Below are 10,358 nucleotides of genomic sequence, written 5' to 3'. Positions count from 1 at the left end.
TGGATTAGGAACAGGAAGATCTATAAATTTTATTGCTCTCCATTTCTCATTTTCCCCCATCTTAAATTCAGTTCTGCACATTTTGCAGGAATTTGCAATTTTAAAAAGATCCTCATGAAAGGTCATCAGCATTTTAGTGCAGATTTCTCCCAACAAATCATTTTTATATGCAGTTTTTACTAAACGTACATATTTTTGAAAACCATTCCCCCCTAATAAAATGGATTGTTGTATAATATTTTACACAGGTATTTTCAATTTTATGTACACTTTCCCCTAATAGATGCATTTTTGTAAAGATTGGTTGGGGAACTGCATTTGCAAAAAATGGTTAAGTGCAGATTTCAAAAGATGGCTTGTGTTTCAATTTGAGTATTTCTTCAGAAAGTGTGAATTAGTAGATATCATTTTAAAGGTACACTGAGTCTAATTCCACCACCACCGCCTTGCGATGGAACAGCATCCTTCACTGTGCCCTAGAGCAGCAGGCTAGCTTAGGGGATATGTGCACCTTCTCTCTCAGTGACACTCCCCCTAAGTATTCTGGGACTAGTTGAGGGTGCTGAGAGGTGTTAGGAGAGCCCTATTCCTCTTATAGCGTTACCATTCCCTGGGAAGAGGGATTGGTTGATAATGGGAATGTAGCTTTGTGAGGGGAAGAGGGGTCTTCTAACAACTCTTAACACCCTTAACAAACTATACGGCTCACCCAAAATTATTGGGGGCAAGCCATGAATGTTTGAAGTGGCATAATATTGCTTTGAACGTAGAAAGAAAGAAAGAAAGAAAGAAAGAAAGAAAGAAAGAAAGAAAGAAAAAAGAAAAGAAAGTGTATGGTTAAGTTCAGTCAAAGGTGACTATGGGGTGTAGTGCTCATCTCGCTTTCAGGCCGAGGGAGCCAGCATTTGTCCACAGACACCTTTCTGGGTCATGTGGCCAGCAGGACTAATCCGGTTCTGACGCAACGGAACACTGTGATGGAAACCAGAGTGCATGGAAATGCTGTTTACTTTTCTGCCACAGCGGTACCTATTTATCTACTTGCACTGGCGTGCTTTCAAACTGCTAGGCTGCCAGAAGCTGGGGCAGAGCAACGGGAGCTTGCCCTGTCACACGGATTCAAACCACCAATCTTCGAATCAGCAAGCCCAAGAGGCTCAGTGGTTTAGACCACAATGGGGCTCCACTAATAGCCATGAGATGGTTCAGTTCCCTAGATAAGCTAGATGAGGGAGGAAGGGCAGTGGAAAAGTATGGACAGATTGAGATACATGGGGGTAACAGCCTGAGTCTCTTAATGAAGCCACATTCATTTGAAAAAACACCTCCTACCCTAAGAACTGCTCCAGACTTTAAGATGAAGTAAAGAGGCCCTGGACCATAAAGAGCTGGACCATAAAGAAGGCTGATCGCCGAAGAATTGATGCTTTTGAATTCTGGTGCTGGAGGAGACTCTTGAGAGTCCCATGGACTGCAAGAAGATCAAACCTATCCATTCTGAAGGAAATCAGCCCTGAGGGCTCACTGGAAGGACAGATCCTGAAGCTGAGGCTCCAATACTTTGGCCACCTCATGAGAAGAGAAGACTCCCTGGAAAAGACCCTGATGTTGGGAAAGATGGAGGGCACAAGGAGAAGGGGACGACAGAGGACGAGATGGTTGGACAGTGTTCTCGAAGCTACCAGCATGAGTTTGACCAAACTGCGGGAGGCAGTGGAAGACAGGAGTGCCTGGCGTGCTCTAGTCCATGGGGTCACGAAGAGTCGGACACGACTAAATGACTCAACAACAACAAAAGAGGCCCTGATTCACTCTCCAAGTTATGTGTAATCCAGCTTGTCTTCCAAAAGAAACAAGGCCTTGTATCAAAGCAAGTATTTCTACTATTGCATCATCTGTTCATCTTATGCCATGCCTTGCATTCTGCTCTGGTATCCATATAGTTATAAGGGGTTACAAATATTTTTAATAAGCAAAATTAAAGAGTAAGTCTAGTTGGCCAGTATGAACAAGAAGAGGATGGTGGATCCAGACAAATCTTCACTTTGATCCAGCAAGACTTATATGTTATTGTTATGCCCTGTCTAGTTTGCAGGAGGACAGACTTCCATGGAGATCTGCAGTCACAAGAATGATGGGTGTCCAAACTGAACATCTCCCCTTCGCAAGCGCACCACTGTATCCAATGCAACAGCTGCAAATGACAATAGCCGAGAGCCTTTCTAGTGCCAAAGCCTGTGCTACCATCTACTGGCGAGCAGTAGGCATATGCTTTTCTTCACTCATTGAGGGCATGCGGAAGAATCATAGAATCATAGAGTTGGAATTGACCACAAGGGCCATCGAGCCCAACCCCCTGCCAAGCAGGAAACACCATCAGAGCACTCCTGAAGAGACCCAAACTAGACAATAAAAAAGAGGCCCAGGTCTTCCTCGAAATCTGGCACTATGGCACAGCCTCTTTGTTGAGAAAGATGACCTATTCAGGCTTCCACAATAGAAACCCACAAAGTTAATATCTAATCCTTAGGTTGTTTGGAGTTGTGAGCCAGCCAGGCACGGGGAAATCAGGGGTTAGGAACCTTACACTCAGGGGCTGTGTTCAGCCCATCAGACCCTTCTGCCTGACGTTAGGTCTCTAGGCCAGGCAAAAGCCAACTCGGCCCTCCAGATGTTTTGGGACTACAATTCCCATCCTCCCTGACCACTGGTCCTGTTAGCTAGGGATCATGGGAGTTGTAGTCCCAAAACATCTGGAGGGCCAAGTTTGCCTATGCCTGCTCTAGGCTATAGCACACACAAGTCCTGCTTACACCATCCTTGAGTGTTTTTGCCTGGCTGGACTTGGTCCCTTGATCTCTGATAATGCTTTTTGCTTGCCTGGATGAAGGATAGAGAGGTGTGTGTTGTTATTGTATAGATATAGACATAAATGTTGTAACTTTTAAAAATGAAATGGCAGTATACAGCTTTTGTTGTAAATAAACAGAGAAAGGCCCAGCTTCACCGGTAAGCTTTATAGACCTTTCAAGCCAGTGGTGTGGGGACAATGGCTGTTTGAGCAGGAACACTGAAGAAGTACTTGACCACCCATGGAACACTGTGACCTGCAGCGCTGATGCTTCAGCAACGTTGTGCAGTGGTTAGAGTGTTTGCACTAGCTTCAAATTCTCACTTTCCCATGAAACCTCAAGGACTGCCCCTCTTCACACAAACCAACCTGGACCCTGTATTTATCATCTGAGACCCTTCTCTGTGTGCTTCCTCTGAGAGAGGTGCAGAGAGTGTCGACATGAGAACAGGCCTTTCAGAGTTGGCTCCCTGCATATGGTATGCTATCACATACACACACACACACACACCCTAAGTGTGCCTATTTTCCAGGGACAGTCCTGGAATACAGAAGCCGTCCCGGTTTCTGATTTGATTCTGGAATGTTCCTGTTTTCCTATTTTCTCCCCTCCACGTCTCGGAGAACAACTGAAAGTGGGGTGGGTGTGTAAGTGCAAAAACAGAGTCCTGTTTATGCTGAAAATAAAATTCCTGCACAAAATGAAGAAAATGGTGAAGCTGGAACATGAAGCCCTTCCTATACTTTTGAAGGAAAATGTCACCAATACACTTTAAATTCTTTAATTGCAACGCTTCAGCAGCCAGCCATGTTTTAAAAGAAATGTGTGGAGTGTTTATTCCGTTCTTGTAAATGGAGCCTTACACTGTCTACTATGAGGTACCGGTATGTCCTGCTGTATTTAATGGAGCTTACTCCCAGATTGGGACACGGGTGGCGCTGTGGGTTAAACCACAGAGCCTAGGACTTGCTGATCAGAAGGTTGGCAGTTTGAATCCCCGCGACGGGGTGAGCTCCCGTTGCTCAGTCCCAGCTCCTGCCAACCTAGCAGTTCGAAAGCACGTCAAAAGTACAAGTAGATAAATAGGTACCGCTCCGGCGGGAAGATAAACGGTGTTTCCGTGTGCTGGTCTGGTTCGCCAGAAGTGGCTTAGTCATGCTGGCCACATGACCCGGAAGCTGTACGCCGGCTCCCTCGGCCAAAAAAGCGAGATGAGCTCCGCAACCCCAGAGTCGGCCACGACTGGACCTAATGGTCAGGGGTCCCTTTACCTTTTTACTCCCATATTACTGGGTAAAGACTGTGCATCCTTATGCTGCAATCCTAAGCATTTTTATTCATAAACAAGTCCCCCTGAGTTCAATAGGTTTTACTCTCTAGCATGTTCCTGATCATCTATTTATTGTCAGGTGCCAGGCAAAATGTTCCTCTTCCACCAGACCTTAGGCCTTTAATTATTTGTAGTTTCCTTCAGTGGGTGGGATGTTAGTGCTACCTTTTCATAAATACGGATGTGTTTTCAGTATTTACTCTGTTTTAGGGTTTATGGTGGTTTATATGAATTCATTTTTCTTAAGTCACTTTGCGTTACTTTTTGTTTTAAAGATAATGGCTTACAAGTTGAAAAATAGATAAATAAGCAAGCAAGCTCACTAGGTGACCTTATCTCAGTTTTTAACTAGCAGCTGCTAGGAAGATATGTAAAGCAGCCCAGTGAGGCTCACTGGTCCTGAAAGCATTTCACTGACTGTCAATGGGCTACCAATTCAAGGTATTACTACTATCAAACAAAGTCCTAAATGGCTTGGCACCTCCCCCAATATCAACTATCTTGGACCCTTGGTGGTGGTTCCACTGGCGGTTGCCCAGTTGCTGTTGACCCATGACAGGGCCTTCTCAGTGGTGGCTCCCTGCTTGTGGAATGCCCTTCCTGGTGAGGTGTGTCTGAAGCCCCATCTTCCCTGTACATTTAAAGCAATACTATGTCACCTTAAACAGTTATGGCATCCCCCAAATAATCCTGGGAGCCGCAGCTTTTTAAAGGTGCCAATAGTTTTTAGGAGAGCCCCTAAACATAGAGTGCAGATAGGGCTTGCCTTCCACTGCAAGAAGTGGCAGATATTAAGAACTTATACAAGATCTTCGGACCACAGCCTGAATGTCTAGCTTGTACTGGGATCGGTCATGTTTACTACTTTGCAAAGCACAGTCCTCTATTTTGAAGGAGTCCTCTCTCTCTCTGGTCCAAGTCAGGTTGAAAGATTTTAAAAGTCTAAGAATGGAGAGCAAGAGGGGCCTGGAAGATGCCTATCATCAATTAACTGCAATTGGACAGGGGATTGAGAAAGCACGTGGTTGAACAGGACATATGGTTTGCCCCACCACGGCATTTCTGGTTCCAAATTTGCATCTAAACATGCAAAATAGCATATGCAATTTTAGTGCAAATGGATCTCCTTTTTGGCTATGCATTTTCTCTTTTCTGGCTCATGTGTAAGCGACCACTCAAAAGTTTGCATCAAGGTATATTGATATAGAGTGCCCAGGAAGCCTTGTAGGCCTTTTTAGGTCCAGCATAGTTTCTAGACAAAGGCAGGGTCAGCAAAACCATCAGCTGGCCAGTTCTAAACTGGGCGGCTGATCATTTAGTTCACACAACCTTTTAAAATGGATATGTGACAGTTCGTGATCAGTGCTAGGAAATACAGTGGTACCTCGGGTTACATATGCTTCAGGTTACAGACTCCGCTAACCCAGAAATGGTGCTTCAGGTTAAGAACTTTGCTTCAGGATGAGAACAGAAATCGTGCTCCGGCGGCGCGGCAGCAGTGGTGCTTCAGGTTAAGAACAGTTTCAGGATAAGAACGGACCTCCAGAACGAATTAAGTACTTAACCCGAGGTACCACTGCAGCTGGTTCAAACCTGCCTGCAATTTTAAAGTTTGTGCATGAAAACATGCTTAGCAATGCCCACGACTGGTGTGGGATATTCAAGCTGGACAGTGTGGCACAAATAGCGCATTTGGCACATGCAGCCTGTGGAAAGGTGCAAAGGGCACCGCTGGATGCAAAGCAGGGTGCATGGCACAGCGCGTGCGTCTATTTTGCGTCTGTTTGGACTGCCAGTGCTTGGCTCACGTTTGGCATATTGTTTCCAGCTTCCGTGCTGAACAGGGCTTGGGAAAGTGGGGGTGGCAGGAGGGGAAGCAGCTGGCTCTGTCCGCTGCCGCGAGCTGTCTCACAGGATCTGTTCCCACGGCCTGTTGCCCTTCCTGTTGTAGCAGCTCTTTGGGGGGATGCCAGAAGGCCATTGGAAGAGACTCTAAGAAATTACGACCAGAGTGGGGGCTAGGATAAGAAGAGAGCTGCACTGTAGCAACATCCCCAAGACAATTCTCTTGTATGGGGTGCTCCATCCCCTTCCTTCGCCAGGCAGCTGGCTGCAGCTGCAGCCAAATGTTCAGCTCTCCCTCACTGACTTCTTTCACTTCCACTCTTCGGTGGGACTTGGTCTCCAGACCGCTGGATGTGCTGTTGTGGATCCGCTCCAGTTTGTCAATGTCCTTCTCAAAATGTGGCACCCAGAGCAGAATTCCAGGTACAGCTTGTCCAATGCAGAGTAGACAAAACAATGACTTCTCTCATGATCTGGGTACTAGGCTTCTGTGAATGTAGCCTAAAAGATGAATGGAGATTTGCATCCAAGTCTTCTCAGTCCTAATCCAGCATTTTTAACAATTAATAATAATAATAATAATAATAATAATAATACCACCCTGCCCGTCTGGCTGAGTTTCCCAACCAATCTGGGCGGCTTCCAACAAAAGATTAAAAATACATTAAGCTCCCGTTGCTCGGTCCCAGCTCCTGCCCACCTAGCAGTTCGAAAGCATGTCAAAGTGCAAGTAGATAAATAGGTATCTTACAGGTATCTTACAGGAAGGTAAACAGTGTTTCCATGCGCTGCTCTGGTTTGCCAGAAGTGGCTTAGTCATGCTGGTCACATGACCCCAAAGCTCTCTTGGCCAATAAAGTGAGATGAGCGCCGCAACCCCAGAGTCAGTCACGACTGGACCTAATGGTCAGGGGTCCTTTACCTTTACCTAAGACATCAGTCATTAAAAACTTCCCTAAACAAGGCTGCCTTCAGATGTCTTCTAAACGTGAGATAGATGTTTATTTCTTTGACATCTGATGGGAGGGCGTTCCACAAGGTGGGCGTCACTACCGAGAAGGCCCTCTGCCTGATTCCCTGTAACTTCACTTCTCGCAGTGAGGGAACCGCCAGAAGCCCCTCGAAGCTGGACCTCAGTGTCTGGGCTGAATGATGGGGATGGAGACGCTCCTTCAGGTATACTGGGCCGAGGCCGTTTAGGGCTTTAAGGTCAGCACCACCACTTTGAATTGTGCTTGGAAACTACTGGCAGCCAATGTAGGTCTTTCAAGACCGGTGTTATGTGGTCTCGGCAGCTGCTCCCAGTCACCAGTCTAGCTGCTGCATTCTGGATTAGTTGTAGTTTCCGGGTCAGCTTCAAAGGAGTGTATACAACTTTGGCCCTACTCAGAGTAGACCCATTAAAATTAATGGACACACCTAAGTTTATCATTAACTAGAGCTATTAAATTCAATAGTTCTGCTCCAAGTTTTTTTTTTTAAAAAAGGTAAAGGAACCCTGGATGGTTAAGTCCAGTTAAAGGTGACCATGGGATTGTGGCGCTCATCACGCTTTCAGGCCGAGGGAGCCGGCGTTTGTCCACAGACAGCTTTCTGGGTCATGTGGCCAGCAGGACTAAACCGCTTCTGGAGCAACGGAACACCATGACAGAAATCAGAGTGCATGGAAACACCATTTATCTTCCTGCCGCAGTGGTACCTATTTATCTACTTGCACTGGCATGCTTTCGAACTGCTAGGTTGGCAGGAGCAGGGACCGAGCAATGGGAGCTCACCCTATCGTGGGGATTCGAACTGCTGACCCTCTGATCAGCAAGCCCAAGAGGCTCAGTACATACCTGAGACAGAGACTAAGGTTCATTTATTTCAATATAACTTACTTCCAGGGTTGCACAATAATGCATTAAAGCCAGGGTAGCCAATATGATGCCCTCCAGGTGTCACAGAATCATAGAACTGTAGATTTGGAGGAAACCATGAGGGTCATCTAGTCCAACCCCCTGCAATCCAGGAATCTTTTGCCCAACATGGGGCTTGAACCCTCGACCCTGGGATTAACAATCTCATGCTTTACCAGCTGAGCTATCCCAGCAGTGTCATTGGTCTACAATTCCCATCATCCCTGACCATTAGCTATGCTGACTGGATGGGAATTGTAGTCCCAACAAAACCTGCAACGCCTGTAGGGCAGCACTTTGGCTATATCTGCATTAAAGTTTTAGGGTGTTTCTGATTTATGGCATCCCTCCAAACCTTTTCTCCAAGGAGCTCATTGCAAAGTACCTGGTTCTTTCTTCCTCTCCCCCCAAAAACCCATCCTCAACAACACTCATACCAATAACAAACGTAGCTGGTCTCTAAGGTGCTACGGGAACAAACATTTTTATTTTGTTAACACTCCTGTAAAGTACGAAGCAGACTGAAGTCTGGTATCAAATAAACATGTTGCGCTCGATACCATTTTCTTATTTCCCCGTGGTTGGAAATGAAACAGTACAAGCTTTTTTCCCATGTGAATCCTAAAAATAATATGTAGCACATTCCAACTTCCTTTAGTAACAATCAGCAGCCTCTGTGGGAAAGGCTGGTTTTGTTTTTCCTGAGCAATATAAATAGAGCTCTTCCTCTAATAAGGACATTAAATGAGAAGGAGGGTGGGGAGAATGACAGTAATAGGCTTCTTTTGAACTCAGACTCCAATTGATTTTGACTTCCTGTAGAGTGAACAAGCTGTTACATAGGGAGAAGCAGACTTGTAGCATCTAAAGAAGCGAGAAAGAAAGTCACCTGTGATACAGTTGGCATTGGGGCAGGTGTGAGAACAGAGGAGCCTGTGCTCAGGGGCAGATTTTGGGAAAGGCATCTCAGACATCTTCCTCTGACAGTGGAAGTACAGTCATACCTCGGGTTGAAGTTGCTTCCAGTTGAGCATTTTCGGGTTGCGCTCTGTGGTGACCTGGAAGTAACGGAACGCGTTACTTTCGGGTTTCGCTGCTCCGGAATGGATCCCGTTTGCATCCAGAGGTACCACTGTAGAAGACAGCTATCCTAGCTAATACAGGTGGAAGTATCTGTCAATGTTGCTTCTATTGGTTTTCCATTTTTTCCAGTCTTAAATCCAGTTCCCCATATTTCTGCAGCAACTGATGAATCTCCTCACAAAAGAACAAAAAGCCCAGTGAAAATTCTTCAGCATTTCCATGCAAATTTCCTCTAATAAACATATTTTTGTATGGTTTTGACAAATAGACACCTTTTGACCAGCATTTTCTCCTGAGATAGTGAACTTCTGTATGTGATTCTCTCTCTTTCTCTCCTCTCTCACACACATATATAATTTTTATTTATTAAATTTCTATACTGTCCTTCATCCGAGGGTCGCATGGTGGTTTACAATCCCTGTGGTCCTCAACAACTGTTTTATTCTCCCCTTTAGTGCTCTTTTCTTTCCTGCTCTTGTCTCCTATTTTAGTTATTGGAATCTCTTATTCTAAAGACCTACTAGATTTCCCCTTTCGCCTTCCTTCCTTCTTAGCAACAGGACACATCTTTCCTGTGGTGGTTTCATCTGAGATCAGATACCCCCTAGAATATATTTTTAGCAAATTCTATTATGCAATAAGTGTGAGCGGCCATTAAATAATTCCTCCCTGTCCCATGGCAAATAAGATTAGGCATTAGGCTGTTGATTTCTTGTGATGGGAGAAACCTTTGTCTTGCTTGTCACCGTTAAGCCTTCAGCTCTTCTAAGAGTCAGTTTGTATCGTCAGCATTAAAGAAGAGGTATTTTTAACACTTGATGTCTGGCTGCAGCTCAGTGGAGGGTGTCAAGAGATGGAAGAGGGATTCCCATGACAAGTGCTTGCTTGCACAGCACATTTGACCCAGTAGCGGGGCAAAGGTCACATCCTGCAGTGATTCACCTTGTGCTGCTTAATCCTATGCAACTTTAGAAAGACCAACCATGCTCAAAGTGAAGCGTGCATAGCTTTGCAGCCAGGCAGTGCAAGCTTATGCATGTTTCCTGGGAAGTTTAATTGTGTTCAGATGATCCTACTCCTGGTCCCAACCTAATTAAATGTGTGCAACCTTAGTCTAGTTAGCTTTTTGAGGTAGTTGGCAAGGAAACATCAAACTAAAACAAGAGGGGGCGATAGTGGCAGTGTAAAACTATATTAAGTGGGGTGGCGAAAAGAGGAAAGGCATCGCAGGAAAAAAAGGGTGACACAGATTTGCATTGAAATTGCATGTTTGAATTGCATGTTCTAATTTATACCCATAGATCCACATTATGAAAAAATAATAATTATTATAATTCAAATACATGCATA

This window comes from Podarcis tiliguerta, assembly GCF_965153285.1.
Source record: "Podarcis tiliguerta genome assembly, chromosome: 14".
Lineage (NCBI taxonomy): Eukaryota > Metazoa > Chordata > Lepidosauria > Squamata > Lacertidae > Podarcis > Podarcis tiliguerta.
This window is presented reverse-complemented; position numbering follows the sequence as displayed.